This window comes from Halichoerus grypus, chromosome 4 (assembly GCF_964656455.1).
Source record: "Halichoerus grypus chromosome 4, mHalGry1.hap1.1, whole genome shotgun sequence".
Lineage (NCBI taxonomy): Eukaryota > Metazoa > Chordata > Mammalia > Carnivora > Phocidae > Halichoerus > Halichoerus grypus.
Window position 1 is genome coordinate 125,168,401 of NC_135715.1, and position 19,605 is coordinate 125,188,005.

Here is a 19,605-nt window from a genome sequence, read left to right on the forward strand (position 1 = left end):
CTATGTCATCCTATCGCCACTGACTTATTGCAGTTTTCACCTCAAGAACTTGGATTTGGGTCATTTTTTGTCTTCCATGTCTCCACGTTTTAGCAATTATAATAACACTTTAGTGTCCTTGTCTGCTAATTTTAACATCTTTGTCAGTTTTGGATTGGTTTCAGTTGATTGATTGATCTCCTCATTGTGGGTTATATTTTCTTCTTTGCATGCCTGGTAATTTTTCACTAGTGCCTGACTGAATTTTGCCTTGTATGCTGGCTGTTTTTTACTCTTATAAATATTCTTGATATTTGTTATGAGATGCAGTAAGTTACTTGGAATCTGTTTGATTCTTTCTAGTTTTGCTTTTAAAAATTATAAGGTGAATCTGGAGTAATGCTTAGACCCTTCTGTCTAATCGATGCCTTTGCATTGGAGGTTTTTCAGTTTGGTTGGTGGGAACAGACACTATTTTCAGTGCTATGTGAGAGGTAGGTATTCTTCTCTAATCCTTTCCCCAGACTTTGGTAGTTTCTTTACACACATGCACAGCTGAATACTCAAGGAGGACCCTCAAGATCTCCAGAGTTTTCTCTCTTAGCAGTTATTTTCTTAGCTATTATCAGTACTCCGTCCTGATAGCTCTAGCTACTTTGGTTTCCCAGTAATCTCAGCTCCATCATGTCAATTTAGGGAGTCCACTAGACTCTCTGCCTGGTTTCCTTCCTCCTGCACTGTAGCCTGGAAACTGTCTTAAGGCAATAAGCTTGGGTGGTAGTACGGCTTATCTCTGTGTTTCACAGTCCTCAGCTATCACTGTCCTTTGTTGCCTATCAGCCATGTCCTACAAATTGTTATTTTATATAGTTTTATCCATTTTTAGGTAGGAATGTAAATTTAGTCTCTGTTACTATATCTTGGACATCAGCGGATCCCTCTTTTATTTACTTTTTCAATTAGCAATAATCGCGCCCCGGATAAACCTCACTGCCTACAATACTGCCACTGCACAAAGGGGCAGAACTTGTGTTGGACTAGATATTCTCGATGAGTTTCTATTTTCTACTTGAATTTCATAGAGATCAGTATTAAAATTATACTGAAGAAAATATGTTGAAACTGAATAGTTAATTGAAACCATGTTAACTGAAAGTGTTGTTCTTTCTTAGCATTCAGTGGTAGTAAATAAACAAGATAGGTTGAGACGTATATTGCTTAGTGGACACATAATTGAATGTGTAGGGTTGGATTTCTTAAACAAGATAGCACAAATACTAATGGGATAGATTGATAAATTAATTTACATTGAAATTTAAAATTCATTTTCCAAAAACACCACTGTAGAATAAATAGTTAGCATTTGTAGAGCACTTACATGTGCCAGACACTGTTCTAAGTACTTTAAATCTATTAACTCAGGTACTCTTTACAACAACTGTATGAAGTTGGATTATGTTATAATCTTCATTTTTCAGATGCAGCTGAGACATGAAGGTAAGAAGCAAAATGGTGAGCCACAGATTGGGAAAGAGATATCTAACATAGTGGACAAAGCAGTAGTTATCTACATATATATTTAGCTTCTGCAAATCAGAAAGAAAGATGTCCATATTTAAATGGGCAAAGATACAAACATTGGAAGAAACATGAATGGTCTATAAAAGTGTATAACCAACCACCTTGGAAAAATAGTTTGGAAAAATCTAGTAATGATAAAGATTGGCCTACTCTACAACCTAGCAGATCTTTTCCTAATTATGTTCCCTAGTGAAAGTCTCCCACATGGATAGGGGAACATTCATAACAGCATTGTTAATAGCAGGGGTTGGTATCCTTTCCTTAAAGGGCCAGATTGTAAATATTTTAGGCTTGGGAACCAAATGTTCTCTGTTGCAGTTACTCAATTCAGCTCTACCACTGTAGTGTTAAAGCAACCATACGTAATAAAAAAAAAAAAAAAAAGAATGAATGGGCCTGGCTGCGTTCCAGTAAAACTTCATTTTCAAAAACAGTCAGCTGGCTCACCCACAGGCTGTAGTTTTGATCTCTATTTTATAATATCAAGAAATTGAAAACAACCTAATTGTCCATCAGCAGTAGGAGAATGTACATAATTTTGCTTAATAGTGGGATCTTCACATGCCAACATGATTAATCCACACTAATATAATGAGTAGAGCAATGGAGGAATAGTACATTCTATATGAAATTTTTATATAGAATTTAAAACATGCAAATACTATAATACTTTATGTATACTTTTATAATGAAGGTATAAAGAAATGTTGATAATCACCAAAATTAGAGTAGTGGCTACACCTGGGGGTATGGAGAGGATGCATTCAGTCAGAGAGGATGACAAAGGAACTTCAGCCCAACTGTTCTAATGATGTTTTATTTCATAAGCTGGGTAATGAGAGTATATTGCATTAATATTAGATCTTTTGTACCTCTTAAATATTTTATAAGTTTTAAAAGAAACAAAGTTTAAAAGTAACTAACAATGACTAGAAAAGAACATTAGTTCTTCATGCTGTAGATAGTTGTCACTTGGCCCTCTCTTCCTCTCAACTGCTGATATAGGTGCCTCACTGGCTTCTCTCACACCCTGCAAAGCAACTTTCTACTCTTAAGCCTGAGAAAGATCAGTTGTCTAAATGAATAACCCTTGGGCCCAGTCTGCTACATACTTGGCTTACTGTCTCAGCTTCTTGTTCTTTTTCTAGTATGCTTCAAGCATATTAGTTTCCTTTTCTGTAGCCTCTCATTTATTCTGCCTTTTGGATATATTTATCCTTCTGGGAGAAGGGATCTAAAGTTCTTAATGGAGACCACACAAGCAAAGGATTGCCTTTGGCATTTTCATGTATGCTTGGCTCACAGAGGCATCAGAATGCCTGCTGCTGGCATGTTTGTGGGTGAGATAATGATCAAAAATAAAAGCTAAAACGGCATTTATTTATAAAGAGATTGAAGAGTTATTGAGCATCTTTTGTGTGGGTGTTGGGTAATCTTTATCTAGTGTGGAATTCTTTCAGTTATGTCCATAGCCTTCTCTTAACTTTTTGACTTTTCTATTAAGACATTCTATCAGGGAGCAGTAGTAATATGCAGAGCATTCCCCCAGATGCTGTGGTGGAGTTACAAACAAGTGAATGCAAAGCCCTTACAGAGTATTTTACTAAATGGAGACTTAATGACATAATAAGGAGAAGAGTTTATAGCAAAGAAAATCTAGGGGAGCTAAGGAGCACTGCTCAGGGCCTGCATGGAGAATCTACTGTCAGCTAGACCTGGGACAGAGGTTGGAGAGACCAGGAGGAAACAGTGTACTCTGAACTATGTTTTGTTGCCTAAAGTAAAAGATATATTTGTTGGTTAATGAATGATTATTTGAGCATCTGGTAAGAGAAGACATTTCAAAGTAGATGCTAATTTCCAAAAGAATAGGAATATGTGTATATCATTAAGATGATAATTTCATTTGTATTTTTTTTATTAAAGGGAACTCAATGACCTTTTGGTCAGGGTGCTTTAGTCTTGAAAGTATTACTTATTTAAAGATAAAGAAGTAGCATTAGTTTTGTTTTCTTTTTAAGATTTATTTTTTATTTATGAGGGGTAGGAGAGTGCACTCGGGAGCCAGGGGAGGGGCAGAGAGAGAGGGAGAGAGAGAATCCTCAAGCAGCCTCCTGGCTGAGCACGAGCCCGAAGCTGGGCTCAATCTCCGGACCCTAAGATCCTGACCTGAGCCAAAATGAAGAGTCAGCTGCTTAACTGACTGAGCCACCCAGGTGCCCCCAGAAGTAGCAGTAGGTTTTAAAAAAGTTACTGGTATGTGTAGTAATATAAAGTTGCCTCTGGCTTAAGCTAGGCAGAACAAATAAAATGGGAAAGAGACTTAAAATATGGACTTAGATTAGGAAGTACTTAATAGGGGTGCCTGGGTGGCACAGTTGTTTGAGCAACGACTCTTGGTTTTGGCTCGGATCGAGCCCTGTGTCAGGCTCTGCGTTGAGCAGGGAGTCTGCTTGAGATTCTCTGTCTCCCACTCTCTCTGCCTCTCTGCCCCTGCTCCCACTCGTGTGTGCTCACGAGTGCGTGTGCATGCGTGTGCATCTCTCTCTCTCTCTCTCTCTCAAATAAATAAATAAATAAATAAATCTTCAAAAAGAAAAGGGTACTTAATAGTTACTTGGGAATAGGGTTGCTGTATTTAAATCACAAAATAAAACATAGGATGCCCAGTTAAATTTGAATTCCATATGAACAATAAGTATTTTAAAAATAGAAGTATGTCCCAAATATTGCAAGGAATGTACATATTAGAAATATTCATTTATTTGAAATTCAAATTTAACTGAGACTTATGTATTTTTTTATTCATTAATTCTGCTTAGGGATAAAGAACTTCAGTGCTTTATATTGAGAAGGAAGAATACTAGTCCTGCTAAGAATAGCTGTTACTGTGTTTAATTTTGAGTGAGTAACTGATTGCTATCATGGTTTTTGGTAGTCTTGAATTGTTCCTCTTTAGGCAGGCCTAAACCACTGTTGGCAGATGTACTAGATATAATGTTATTAAAGTTGTATGAGATTAAATTTGAACTTTGTAATGTCAGGTCTTGCTTAATCAAAGTATTAGGAAAGAAAGGAGATCTCAGATAATTTCTAATAAGAGGAGAAACAAAATTACATAAAATGAGATATAGATGGATTTCATTCCCTGTAACATTTATAGTTATCATCAGAGAGCTATGGTGGTAAGCAGTAAGATTCTGGTGGTAAGAAATGGATTTTGGAGATCTTGGATATGGCTTGAAGGTATTTCCTATCTTGATTAATGGTATTAGTATTTACCCAGCTTCCCCAGGAAAAACATGCAATCACAGTGTACTACTCCATTTCCTCTATATAGTTAGTCCTCAAGAATTGTGGTTTGTGGTCTGTTTTCTTAAAGTCTCTTGAATGTATTTCTTCTGTCATTGCCTCTGCTTAATTCAGGCCTTTACATAATCTTTATCTGTACCCTTCTTGTCACAGTTATCCTTTAGTAAATCTTTCTGCCACCAGAAATGCAAGTCCTTTTTAAAATGCAGAACTAATTATTTTATTCATTTGTTTAAACATCTTTCATAAGGCCTCAGTCATCTTCACTGTAGGGTAAATACAGTCCTCAAGCCAAAGTGTAGTGTTTCTTGAGGGGATAGGGAAGGGGGAGGGCCTTCTCTCCTAAAAGTGGATCAAAATCGACTGGAGCTTTCTAAACTGATATGTATAATAGTATGCCATTGTTACTGGTGAAAATGGGTCTTCACTTAGGTATAACAGGGCAGAAAGAAGATTGAGGACTCGTATATGAACTGTTTTGTGGAATGGCTGCTTTGACCTTTTTGTGAGTTGATCTCTTGTCTAGATCTTTATTTAGTCCTTTATGAGTTGTCTTTTTTTTCAGCTTTATCTCTTGCTCCAACCTTCTCATATCCTAAACTAGCCATATTATACTATTTTATAATTCCTCAAGTGTCCCATGTCATTCTGCTTATTCATTCATGACTTTGTATAAGGTAGTCTCTGAAAACAAATGCCCTTTGCCCCCATTGTTTGTCTAATGAATGGTACTTATTTTTTCTTTAAGTTTATTTTTTTAAGTAATCTCTACACCTAGTGTGGGGCTCAAACTCAGGACCCTGAGATCAAGAGTCACATGCTCTTCTGACTGAGCCAGACAGGTGCCCCTGAATTATACTTCTTAACTTTCCTTCTGGACTGCTTAAATAATCTTCTTCCTCTGGAAGTCTTCTATGGTGTGTCAGTCAGGAAGGCTGGGTTATGCTTCAAGAACAACCCCTAAATCTCAGTGACTTAAAACTACAAAGCTTTCTTTTTCACTTCTGCTTATATGTCTGTCATGGATCAGCTGGGTGCCATTCTGTGTGTCATCCTTACTCTGGGACTCAAGCTGACAGAATGTTATCATTGAACTCTGATTCTTAAAAAGCTGTGACTGGAAATGACAGGTCTCCTCTATATTTCATTGGCTAAAGCAAGTCATATGTTCACATCTAACTTTAAGAGGAGGTCAAGGAGGTATACTCCTATTATGGGCTGGAGAGAAGGACCAGAAATATTTGGTGGGTAACAGTAATTACCACACATGATGCCTTCAAACTTGATTAATCTCTTCTTCATACTTCTGCAACACTTTGTAAAACCTCTGCATTTCATTGAATTGAGATTATTATAAAACCTTGTTTTAATGTTGAATGTGATTTGTTTGGCGATTAGCTCTAGATCTCTCAAATTCCTAGCCAATTAGCCAGGCAAACTTACCCCAATAATTTCATTAACCTCAAAATAATGAAATCCTTTGGTTTATAAGTTTATATCCGTGGTTCTCTACCTTGGCTGTATGTTAGAAAAAATAAGAGATTCCTGAGCCTCACTCCAGAGCAATTTAAATCAGAATCTCTGAGGGTGGGTCCAGGCATCAGAAGCCCTCCAGGGGATTCTGAGGAATAAACAAGGTTAGGAATCATTGGCTTACATGTTCATTGCTTACTTGCTTTCTGGGGAAGGCTCTTTGAAAATAGGCCTTGTTTTTATTACATCTCCAAAGCTTGTTCTGTTTCCTATTTTGATACCAAACTCAAGTTATAATTATACACTCATTTTTATATTTACTTTTGTATTATCTGTCTCCAACATACATGTTAAGGACTAGCACCACATCTAATTCGTTCATCATATACCTAGTGCTTGTCATAGTGTGTTGAACACAGAGCTTTCCTGTCTTTTTTATTTCCTCCTAGCCATGCCTACATTAACCCATTTTTTTTGGATTCCCTCTCCTGTGTAGTAGTCTTTCATATATTGTTCCTGGTTTTTCTCTTCTTTCATTAGGTGATATAAATAACATATTTGAAAAACACAGAGTAAGATGCAAATGTAACGTATTTGAAAAATGTAAAGCAAGATACACCCAAACAGGCAAGGTTATTAGTATTCTGTGTTAACACCTCTAGGGCCTGGTTTTTATGGCTGTTCAGTGGCTGTAACAGCTGATCACAGTGGTATCCACTTATTCTTCAGCATCTTTGATTAGTGATCCAGCTAATCCTAGCCTTGAACTCTGTGTCTTCTTTTCCAGTGGTATCCATTGCTTGAATGTCAGGTAATCAGCTTTTTATAATATTGTTTGTTAAAACAATATTTTATTCTGAGAACTATATGTTAAAGAGAAATAGTCCTTGGCCTCATATAATATTTGTACAAAATCTATAAACCACAGAGACACTGCTTATTACTACATAACATTTTGTTTTTGGGTTTTTTGCTTTGTTTTTTTTTTTTAGAGAGAGTGTGTGTGCAAGTGGGGGGGTGGTGGAGGGGCAGAGGGAGAGGGACAGAGAATCTTAAACAGGCTCCAAGCCCAGGATGGAGACTGACGCAGGGCTTGATCTCTTGATCCTGAGATCATGACCTTAACCAAAAATCAAGAGTCGGTTGCTTAACCCACTGAGCCACCTAGGTTGCCCCTAAGATAACATTTTGTATGAAAAAACACATGTTCTCCTCTACTGTCTTGTAACTATATATATTTTTTAAAGCATCTCAGAATTCCAGACTGATGTATATTCTAAAGTGCTAAATATTTTTCATAAAGGGAAAAGTGTGGTTAAGAAAAAGCATTTCTTTTAAAGATGGCCTTTATAAAAAAGTCATATTCTCAGAAAAACATCCATTGAAATTGAAGCAATATTAACTTATATTTAATTTTAAGAACCCATGCTTTAGGGGCGCCTGGGTGGCTCAGTTGTTAAGCATCTGCCTTCGGCTCAGGTCATGATCCCAGAGTCCTGGGATCAAGCCCCACATTGGGCTCCCAGCTCTGTGGGAAGCCTGCTTCTCCCTCTCCCACTCTCCCTGCTTGTGTTCCCTCTCTCGCTGTGTCTCTCTATCTGTCAAATAAATAAATAAAATCTAAAAAAAAGCCCCCCAAAAAACCCATGCTTTAGCGCATTATTTAAAAAGCCTGAAACAGTAATGTGCAGGATGATTTCTGTATTGTGTCTTTGTGCCTTTAAATGTGTCATTTAAAAATAAATAAATAAGTCATTTTTTTTTCTTGGAATGCCTTTTCCTAACACTCCCCTATCCCTTTTTTGGCTTGAAAAAATTCTGCATATTCTTTAATTCTTAGCCTATAGAAAGATTTTATCAAATAGATTGCTCTGACTTCTGTGCTTATACATTGTGCCCCTTATACGTGTGGCTATTTTTGCACTTAATCTACTGTATTGCATTTATGGTTTTTTTTTCTCTTTCTTGCTTACTTTTTAGTTTATAAACCTTTAAGGGCCAAGGCCTGTCTGCCTTTGTTTAGCTAGCAAGTGGGCTCTGTGGTTGTTGAGTGAATAAATAAAAACATTCTGTGTGTGTGTGTAACATTTCATACGTGGCATTATGTAATATATAATTCAGAAGGTGGGCTAATGGGGGCGCCTGGGTGGCTCAGCCGTTAAGCGTCTGCCTTCGGCTCAGGTCGTGATCTCAGGGTCCTGGGATCGAGCTCCACATCGGGCTCCCTGCTCGGTGGGAAGCCTGCTTCTCCCTCTCCCACTCCCCCTGCTTGTGTTCCCTCTCTCGCTGTGTCTCTCTCTGTCAAATAAATAAATAAAATCTTTAAAAAAAAAAAAAAAAAAGAAGGTGGGCTAATGGATTATGAATGCTTCCCAAAATAACTAGTTTGTAGCTGACTTATATTTTGCATGTTTTATAATTTAAATTCATAAATAAATAGTACTGTAGTTGAACATTGTAAAAGAAGAAAGGGGCATCCATGACTATAAGCCCTTTAAAGTCAAAGCTAGTCGTAGGGTCTGTTGTGCAACAGTTTTGATAAAACTTAATGGTCTGTTGTGGGACATTCAAGGTTCTGCTTGATGGTGGGAATTAATTTCCAGTTATAAAAGACAGCATGTTTTTAGCCACTCCTAAACATTTTTTTTTTTAAGATTTTATTTATTTATTTATTTGAAAGAGAACAAGCACAGGCAAGGGGAGTGGCAGCCAGAGGGAGAGGGAGAAGCAGGCTCCCCGCTGAGCAGGGAGCCCAATGCGGACTCGATCCCAGGACCCTGGGATCATGACCTGAGCCGAGGGCAGATGCTTAACTGACTGGCCACCCAGGTGCCCCATTAACATTTGTAGTTATCTTCTGGTTTCTGAAGTTTGACTAACTGATGATCTGTGAATGATTCTTCTGTATAACAAAGGAAGTCAAGCATTGTGCTTGCTCCTTCCTCTGCTAAGGAGCAGAGTGAAAGTCATCCAGAGTGGGAGATAGTAGATCCTTATTCCGGTGAGACGGATTTCATAGATGTCTAAAGTGATTGGTGCTTACAGCATATGTCACACACACACTTTTAAGTAGGTAAAAATTATTTTAAAATGAGTATCTTAAAGAGAAAGAAATGTCAGATCGGGCAATGTGCATTAGGCTTTCAGATCCTATATTACTTTGATCAGTTGTCTTTATAACCAGGTGATGTTATAAATGTCATCTTACCCTCTCCCTTACTATTATGTAGCCTCACCCCACTGCCTTTTCTCCCACTGAAATTTTTATGTTCTCAAAATATTGGTTCCAGGGCAGCTACTTAGGTTTGCTGTATTGGAGGAGGTCAGTAGGCCTAGGGAAGGAAAGTCAGTTTTCATAGAAGCAAGAACTGAGTTTGTCAAATAATTGGAAGACTTGGAAGAAGAGTGGGTGAGGTAGGGAAAGGAATATAGAATCAGTTGTAGTATAATTTCTGTTTTTTTGATATCCTCGAACCATTATATTGCCCATTATTATCTAAGACCTTGCTGACCAAGTTTTTAATAAGCATATTTTTAGTTATAATTACTCAAGAGCCCAGCTATATTACAACAGTGGATGAGATTATGTCTATATTGTCATGTTAGTAATTTTTTATTGATTTATCACAAGGTACATAGTGTTAGGTATTATACGTTTTCTAATGTTCTTACTCTGATACTGTTTTCACTAAAGGAATATTTTCAGGGTTACACAGAGATGAAAGATGTAGCATAAGTATGTTAATTTTTAATTGTAATATTTAGAATATTATATAATTGAATTTTATTTAAAATGCCTGTAATGCTTAAAATGTATAAGAATATTAGTATTTATAAATATGGCATTTTGAAAGCAGTGCATCATTATTTTGACATTTTCATTCTTATTTTTCTTTCCTTCTTTTTGTATTTTTTTTTTTTTTCTTAAGAATTAATGTGCCATCTGGAAACCTCTAAGATCATGCCATAAAAGGAATTTAGGCTTTTTGGCAACCAGTCATTAGGATATGCTGTGACTATGCACCTTATCAGAATAATAAAACATAATTAGAAAGGTGTTTAACTCATATATATTTCAAAACATTTTTAAATTGAGGATTCTTACATGGACATTACGGGAATAAAAAAATTAATATTGCCCTATCCTAGGGTTAAGATGATTAAGTTATCATAGGATAAGTTGGATCCTTAAACAGAAATGTAAATCAAAACCCTATATGACTAAATGGTTCTAAACTATTTCTAAACACTATTTCCTATATTTTCTTTACAGTGTTAAAACAAGCAAACATAACTAGTTTCTATATTTTTCAGAAGGGAGAGTTGCAATATTATATATTGCAATTAACTCGCTCTATTCTTCTCTTCTGAATAATATAGTCATTGGAACTGTCAGCCAAAGGACCTTTTTTGGGGAACATTTTTTTTTTTTAACTCTAAAAAGTAACAAGTTTTTTAAATTAATTGAGAGAAAACAGCTGAAATCATGCATTGAAGGGGTTAAGTCGACATGAAAGAATTCATTTCCACTTTAATGACCTAGCCTTGCTGGGTTATGACGATGGGGAGCATGCTTCTGACTTGTACTCCTATTGCCAATTAACACCTCCTATAACAGGTTGCCTCAGCTAGTCATTGAAGCTCAGGCAGTAGAAATAGTTTACATGCAGCTTGTTTTTCACACTAGTTGTTTAATACTCACAAAATTAAAGTATTAAAAGGTTGTTTCTTACCTTGCTAGATAGTAGATAAACAATACCATGGTAGTTATTTGTATATGTTTGAATTCACCTATTTTGTGTTCACTTGGTTTTTTTCAGGGTATTTTAATTGCAGAAACTGAAGGTGGTAGCTTCATCAAATTTTAAAAATTTTTTACAGTATTTGTCAAATTTGGGTGATATTGGATACCATAAATTAAAATTTTTCTGTCAACTATTCAGTATATGTTTAGGTTTTATTTTGTCTTTTAAAAACATAGTCACCTCCATTTGTTAATAAAATTTATTTTCTCTTTGTTGAAAAATACGTATTTTAAAGACCTTAATTCTGTGATGCAGGACCAAATACATACCTTTAAACAGCCATTATAAAGATAAAGCCTGTGTAATATTGAAATCCTAGAACAACTTTTTGACAAATTTTGAAATGTCTGTGTTGTTTCCCAAGATAACTTTGTATTTTTAGATAGTTTTAGAGTGTTGCAGTTCAATGATACTATTTATTTTACATTTCTTTTAAGTGACACTTTGGTTCATGTTTAATCAGCAGGTATTTTAATAACATAATAAAATTGGCTAAATAATTGATACCAGTTCACACTAAGAGAAAGGTGGAGTAATATAACTAATAGTGTTAACAAATTTGTTAAAAGGCCTGAGTAGGTAACACTTAGAGGCGTTAGTTTTATCCTGTTATAATGGCAAATGCCTTTTTTTTTTAACACTTAGTCAACAAGGGCTGCCCAAGTAAAACTCACAGCTTTTTATGCTGGGTAAGATTTTAACCTTCTAAATGGGGTGGGGTGTGGGGAACCGTATCTCATTTAAGTTAACCACACTTAAAATTTGTGGATCTGGTTGTTAATTTCTGTTTTACTAAACATGGCAGATCAAAACTCATTGTACAGAGATAAGTTTAATGCCTTCATGGAGTCATAATAGGTGTTATAAGACCAGTTGGGCAGATTTTCATGGTATGTATAAAGGTTGGTTGCACTGCTTGTGCCTTTGGCTCACCAATTTATCCTATAGTTCTATTAAATAGCTGATTTTATACTCTTAGTTGAAAAGTGTGGATTTTTCTCCCCTTTTAAAATAAACTTATTTTTGAAGAATCAGAGTTATGTAAGTGATTTTAAAGTTGCCTGTTGAATATTGAGGAGTTATGTAGCAAATGTGATTACTGTATTTCTGTTTCTTTTTTATAAGAGGGTTATATGCAAATATTTTAGTTACATGTTTTTTACAGCAATATATAACTAAACCATTCCAATTTTTAAATTGTAACATTAATTTACATTTTTAACAATAAAGTTACAGAATATTTAGTTGTTTTTTTTTTTTTTAAAGTAAACTACCACCAATGTGGGGCTCAAACTCATGACCCCAGGATCAAGAGTCGCATGCTTTACCAACTGAGCCAGCCAGGAGCCCCATAGATGTTTCTTATTTTACTTATCTGTTATCAGTGATATGTATGTTTCTATTTTATAGTGGCATTGTGTGAAATACAGGCCAGTTTTCTTTCGTTTTTTATTTTAGTTTTTCTTTTGCTTAATACCACATTAGTTACACCAGTGCCTTCAGGTACAACTAATAGATGTTGTTTTTAAGATTTTATTCACTTATAGGAAAGAGAGGGAGAGCGTGAGAGAGCACAGGGGGTGGGGGTGGGGGGGAGGGAGAAGCAGACTCCCCACTGAGCAGGGAGGCTGACCACGGGGATTGATCCCTGGACTCTGGGATCATGACCTGAACCAAAAGCAGACGCTCAACCAACTGAGCCACCCAGGCGCCCTCTAATAGTTGTTTTTAAAGGACCTTGAAATTTAAGTTACATCATGTTCAATCTCCAAAAAAAAAATGACTTTCTGTACTTATTTATTATGGTAGTAGTGGAATTGTTGTTATAAGGTCAGCAGAGAACTTGAATAGTTCACACACTATATAAGCTGGTAACTTTAGAACTATGCTGTTTGATTAAGCACCAGAAAGAAACTATTTTCTCCATTACTTATTTTTACAGTAGTAATAGCCAAGTGTAAAAATTCAAAAACATTTGGGTCTAGGTTTTCATTTGATTTAATCATTGTGTAGTTTTTCACTTTATTTTACCCAGCATTTAGCTTAGTTTCTTAAACATAATAAGTTCTCAAAAAGTGAAAGATAATTGAAGTAATTCAAATTCTGTGCATTTATTCAGATGTTTTTCATTGTACAAATGAGACATGTATAATTTGTTATTTGTGATCACCACATGTCCATTTTAGTTGAATGTAAACATAGCCTAACAATGGTTACCTTAAGTCTAACTTAAAACCATTTGTATCAGTTTCTATTTGTGAAATCCTTAGTTTTTTATTAAAGTCATAGGATTGCATACATATATGAGACATAAGGGCAGGCCTAGTTAAAAGGACTTGGAAACTTTCAGGGGGTGAAGAATAAAAACCATCATGTCTGCTTTGCTGGGTAGTGCCTCACAGTCCTGGGATTCTTATTACTACCTCATTACCCTGACCACTCCTACTCCATACATTTCCCCTTCTTGAATTCTTAAGTTATTTGAAATAGAGCTATACCTCAGTATCTTTGCCTAGGGTATAGCCATCTAGCACCTGAAGTATCTTGAGATCTCAGCGTAAGGAACTTTTCTTTTTTTAAATTTTTATTGAAGTATGATGAACATACAGTGTTATATTAGTTTCAGGTGTACAATATAATGATTCAACAATTCTTTACATTTTTCAGTGGTCATCAAAATAAGTATACTCTTCATCCCCTTTATTTCACCCATCCCCCGACCCACCTCCTCTGGCAACCACCAGTTAGTTCTCTCTATTTAAGAGACTGTTTTGTCTTTTTTTTTTTCTTTGTTCATTTGTTTTGTTTCTTAAATTCCACATATGAGTGAAATCATATGGTATTTGTCTTTCAGAGAAAGGAACATTCACCAGTATTCTTTAATTATTGGTTGTTATTTTATTCCTTGATTTATTTGCATTATTAAAAGAAGCATGAACATTCTGGTTCATGCAAACATCTCTGTTTACGTAAATAATTTCTAGGAGTGCAAAAGTAGGGTCAAAAAGTTTGTGCAGTTGTAAGGCTCTTGATATTGCTCAGTTGCTTTTCTGATAGATTATACCAGTTCACATTCTCACTAACAGTGCTCAGAGTGTTTCTTTTATAATACCCACTCCAAAATTAGGCATTGTAAAGCCCGTGTGATAGAAAACAACAACGTCTTAATGTGTTAATTGGCATTTCTTAATTAAAGAAGGTCAGCTAGTGAGGTTGAACATTTTCATATTTATTTCACCATGTATTTATGTAATTACTTGCTTTATATTCTTTGCCCATGTTTCTTTTTTTTTGTTTTGTTTTGTTTTTAAAGATTTTTTATTTATTTATTTGACAGAGAGAGAGACAGCGAGAGAGGGAACACAAGCAGGGGGAGTGGGAAAGGGAGAAGCAGGCTTCCCGCTGAGCAGGGAGCCTGATGCGGGGCTCGATCCCAGGACCCTGAGATGATGACCTGAGCTGAAGGCAGTTGCTTAACCGACTGAGCCACCCAGGCGCCCCTTTGCCCATGTTTCTATTACAGTTTTAGTATTTTGTTAATTTCTATATTGACATTTTGTCATAAATGGGGCAACTATTTTTTTTCGGGGTTTTTTAAAAAATTTTTTTAATATTCAGAAATTTTAGTTTGTCAGTTTTATATTTTATTATATGTCCAAATTAGAATGTGTTTCCTCACCCAGATCAGATAGATATTCTTATATATATATATCCAGTAACTAAGTCCACACCCCTCTTCACCAGCTTCTGACAATCACCATTATACTTTCTCTTTGATTTTGACTACTCTAAGTTCCTCATCATATAAGTGGAATCATACAGTATTTGTCTTTTTGTGATTGGCTTATTTCACTTAGCATGATATTTAGTTCATCCATGTTGTACTATATTGCAGGATTTCCTTTTTTAAGGTTGAGTAATATTCCATTGTATGTATATACCACATTTTGCTTATCTTTTAATCTCTTGATGTATACTTGGGTTGTTTCCACATTTTAGCTATTGTAAATAAGGTTGCTGTGAACATTGCTATACAAATATTTCTTTGAGAGCCTGCTTTCAATTCTTTTGGTTGTATACCTAAAAGTGGAATTGCTAGATCTTACAGTATTCTGTTTTTAATTATTTGAGGAACTGCCATAATTCTTTTCCACAGTTGCTTTACCATTTTACATTTCTATCAGCAGTGCACAAGGGTTCCAGTTTCTCCACATCCATGTTGTTTCTGTTTTTTGTTTTTTATAGTACCCATCCTAATGGGTATAAGATGGTATCTCATTATAGTTTTAATTTACATTTCCCTTATGATTAGTGATGTTGAGCATCTGTTCATGTGCTTATTGACCATTTATATACCTTCTTTGGATAAATGTCTGTTCAAGTTCTTTGTCCATTTTTGAATCATGTTTTTTTGTTTTTGAGTTTTCTCTTTTTTTCTGGATATTAATCCCTTGTCAGATACATAATTTGCAAATATTTTCTCCCATTCTGTGGGTTGTCTTTTTACACTGTTGATAGTATCTTTTGATGCACAAATTTTTAAAATTTCCATGAAGTCCATTGTATCTGTTTTTTCTTTTGTTACCTGTGCCTTTGGTGTCATATCCAAGAAATCATTGCCAAATCAACATTATGAAGTTTTTGTCCTTTGTTTTCTTCTCTTATTGGTTAGGTCTTACATTTAGGTCCTTGATCCATTTTGAGTCAGATTTTTAAGGTGTTAGGTAAGGTTCCAACTTCATTCATTTGCATGTGGATATCCAGTTTTTCTAGCACCATTTGTTGAAAAGATTGTCCTTTCCCATCGAATTGTCTTGGCACCATTGTTAAAAATTATTTGACCATATATGCAAGGGTTTATTTCTGGGCTCTCTATGCTCTTCATTGGTCTGTATGTCTATTTTTATGCCAATACCACACTGTTTTGATTACTGTAGCTTTGTAGTAAGTCTTGAAATCAGGAAGTTTGAGTCCTCTGGCTTTGTTCTTTTTCAAGATTGTCTTGGCTATTTAGGGTCCCTTGAGATTCCATATGAATTTAAGGATGGGTTTTCTATTTCTGCAGAAAGCATCATTAGAATTTTGATAGAGATTACATTGAATCTATAGATCACTTTGGGTAGTTTTGATGTTTTCATACTAAATTTTGTGATCCATGAACATGGGATATGTTTCCCATTTCATGTTACTTATTTATGTTCTCTAATTTCTTACAACTTTGTTTTATAATTTTCTTTGTACAACTCTTTAACCTCCTTGGTTAAGTTAATTCCTAAGTATTTTATTCTGCTAAATGTTACTGTAAATGGAATTGCTTTTGTAATTACTTTTTTTTTTCCACTTAAGTAGGCTCCACACTCATTGTGGGGCTTGAACTCATGACCCTGAGATCAGGAGTCCCATGCTTTACTGACTGGGCCAGCCAGGCACCCTGCTTTTGTAATTTCTTTTTCAGATTGTTCATTGTTCACGGTAGAAATGCAACTGATTTTTGTGTTGACTTTGTAGCCTGCTACTTTGCTAAATTCATTTATTAGTTCTAATAGTTTGTGTGTAATCTTTAGAGTTTTCTACATGTAAGAGCATATTGTCTGCAAACAGAGACAATTTTACTTCTTCCTTTCCAGTTTGGATGCATTTTACTTCTTTTTATTGCCTAATTGCTTTGGGTAGAATTTCCAGGACTGTGTTGAATAGAAGTAGTGAAAACAGGTATACTTGCCTAGTTCCTGATTTTAGAGGAAGCACTTTTTGTCTTTTTCCATGGAATATTATGTTCACTGTGGGCTTTCAGATATGGCTTTTGTTTATTTTTTTAAAAGATTTATGTATTTATTTTAGGGGGAGGGAGAGAATGTGGGGGGGTGGGAGGAATAGAGAGAATCTCAAATAGACTCCCTGCTGAGCATGGAGCCTGACGCAGGGCTTGATCTCACGACCCTGAGATCATGACCTGAGCTGAAATCAAGAGTCTGACACTCGACTGACTGAACCACCCATGTGCACCTGATATGGCTTTTATTATGTTGAGGTAGTTTCCTTCTACCCCTAGTTTGTTCAGTGTTTTTATTATGAAAGGGTGTTGAATTTGGTTAGATGCTTTTTCTTCATCAGTTGAAATGATCATGTGGGGTTTTTTCCCTTCATTCTGCTCATGGGGTATATTACATTGGTCAGTTTTCATATGTTGAACCATCCTTACATTTCAGTAATAAATCCGACTTGGTCATGTGTAAAATAATCCTTTCCATATGCTGCTGAGTTTTGTTTGCTAGTATTTTGTGGAGGATTTTTGCACCAGTGTTTATAAGAGATATTGGTCTGTAGTTTTCTTGTAGTGTCTTTGTCTGGCTTTGGCATCAGGGTAATACTGGCCTCAGAGAATGAATTAGGAAGTTTCACCAATATTTTTAGCCAAGTTGTGTTATAATTTGATTTTTTGTAAATGTAAATTATTAATCTAACTGGATGGTGATATAATGTGATACAGAGAAACACATTTAGTTTTAAATGTTTTCAATATTAAACAATTAAAAATTAGAATATGTTCAATTCTATGGTGATAACTTTGTAATCTACTGAAATGAAACTTTCTGGAACAATATAATAGTATCAAGACATAAATAACCTGAATTTATCAATACCACTGAAAAAGTTATAATGATCAGCTCCAAAATCAGCTTTAGAGCCAAATATTTAATATTGAACTTTTCCAAATTTTTTTTTCTTTAATATTTTATTTATTTATTTGACAGAGAGAGAGACCCAGCGAGAGAGGGAACACAAGCAGGGGGAGTGGGAGAAGGAGAAGCAGGCTTCCCGCTGAGCAGGGAGCCCGATGTGGGGCTCGATCCCAGGACTCTGGGATCATGACCTGAGCCGAAGGCAGACGCTTAACGACTGAGCCACCCAGGCGCCCGAACTTTTCCAAATTTTTAAGACCTAGATAATTTAGTATATACAGTTGATCATTGAACAACACGGGTTTGAAGTACATGGGTCCATTTATACACAGATTTTTTTCAATAAATACAGTATGGTACTATAAATGTATATGATTTTCTTAATAACCCTTTATTATAAGAATACGGTATATAATCCATATAAGATACAAAATATGTTAATTATTTAAATTATGTTATCAGTGGGCTATTAGTAGTTAAGTTTTGAGGGAGTCAAAAGTTGTATGTGGATTTTCGACTGTGTGGGAGGTTGGTGCCCCTAACCCCTATGTTGTTCAAGGGTTAACTATATTAATATTACTAGAACACGGAAAATGGTAAAGTGTAAAATTTCAAACTTATTTTTAAACTAGCATAATGATATAAAAAGCTGACAAATTTAATACAAAAAAGAAAATGCCAGACCAGTCTCACTTGTAAACAGGGAACAAAAACCCTAAAAAAAAAAAAAAAAAAGTAAATCATGTCAACAGTTTTATCCCAGGAGTAGAGAGGTGATTTAATACTGGGAAAACTATTACTGTAATGTATCACTTGACAGAGGCAAGATGAGTAAAACATAGTAGCCATTACGGCTGTGTTTACAAAAGGAAATGTATACAAATCTCACCAATCCTTTTATTTTTTTTTAATTTTTATTTGTAAGCAGTATATACATGAATTTCCATTTTATTTATTTATTTTTTAAAGATTTTATTTATTTATTTAACAGAGAGAGATATAGTGAGAAAGAGAGCACAAGCAAGGGAAGCAGCAGAGGGAGAGGGAGAAGCAGGCTCCCCACTGAGCAAGGAGCCCCATGTAGGGCTTGATCCCAGGATCCCGGGATTATGACCTGAGCCGAAGGCAGCGAGCCGCTTAACCAACTGAGCCACCCAGGGGCCCCTGAATTTCAATTTAAAATCTATTATGAGAGGCTTTTAACAAGGGACTTTAATTCATTTATAGTTTTCCATTACCATTATATTTGATCTTACCTTATATTTGCTGTTTTTGTTTCACTCCCTTCTTGGTTTCCTACTGGTATTTGGGTTGTTTTTTGTTTTTTTTAATTATCAGTGTTGTGTTTGCTTTTCTTTCTCTAATGATTTTGTAAGGTGTACATTCTGTTTTAATGTTTATTATGGTTATTTTTAAGTTGTTCAGATGACTTTTTAATTCATATTTCTGTAGTAGTCAAAATCAGCACTTAAATTAGAGGTGTTTTTTTTTTTTTTCCCTCCTGTATGTAAAATAGAGAATTTTGTTTACTTCATTTCTTTCCACTGCCGTGTATTGTTATTTGGACAATATCTGTGGTTTTGAACCCTCTTTATTTATATTATTTAGATCCATATCTGTCTTTAACTGCTTTCAATAATCTTAACAGATGGCTTTTCCATTTTTCAGGTTTTAATTTTGATTTGTGGGGGCACAGCTGGTTTTATTTATTCAAGAAGTTCTTTGAAGGAGGATATATGGAATCATATTTTCTGAGTCCTGGTGTACTTAGT

General features: G+C 35.3%; 1 protein-coding gene and 1 pseudogene across 1 annotated transcript in view; one reads left to right on the forward strand and one right to left on the reverse strand.

Moving 5' to 3' along the window:
- Nucleotides 1–19,605, forward strand: part of PSMD14 (proteasome 26S subunit, non-ATPase 14) — a 101,898-nt gene that overhangs the window by 35,215 nt on the left and 47,078 nt on the right. The gene's annotated exons all lie outside the window — the stretch shown is intronic.
- Nucleotides 920–999, reverse strand: LOC118551180 (U4 spliceosomal RNA; annotated as a pseudogene).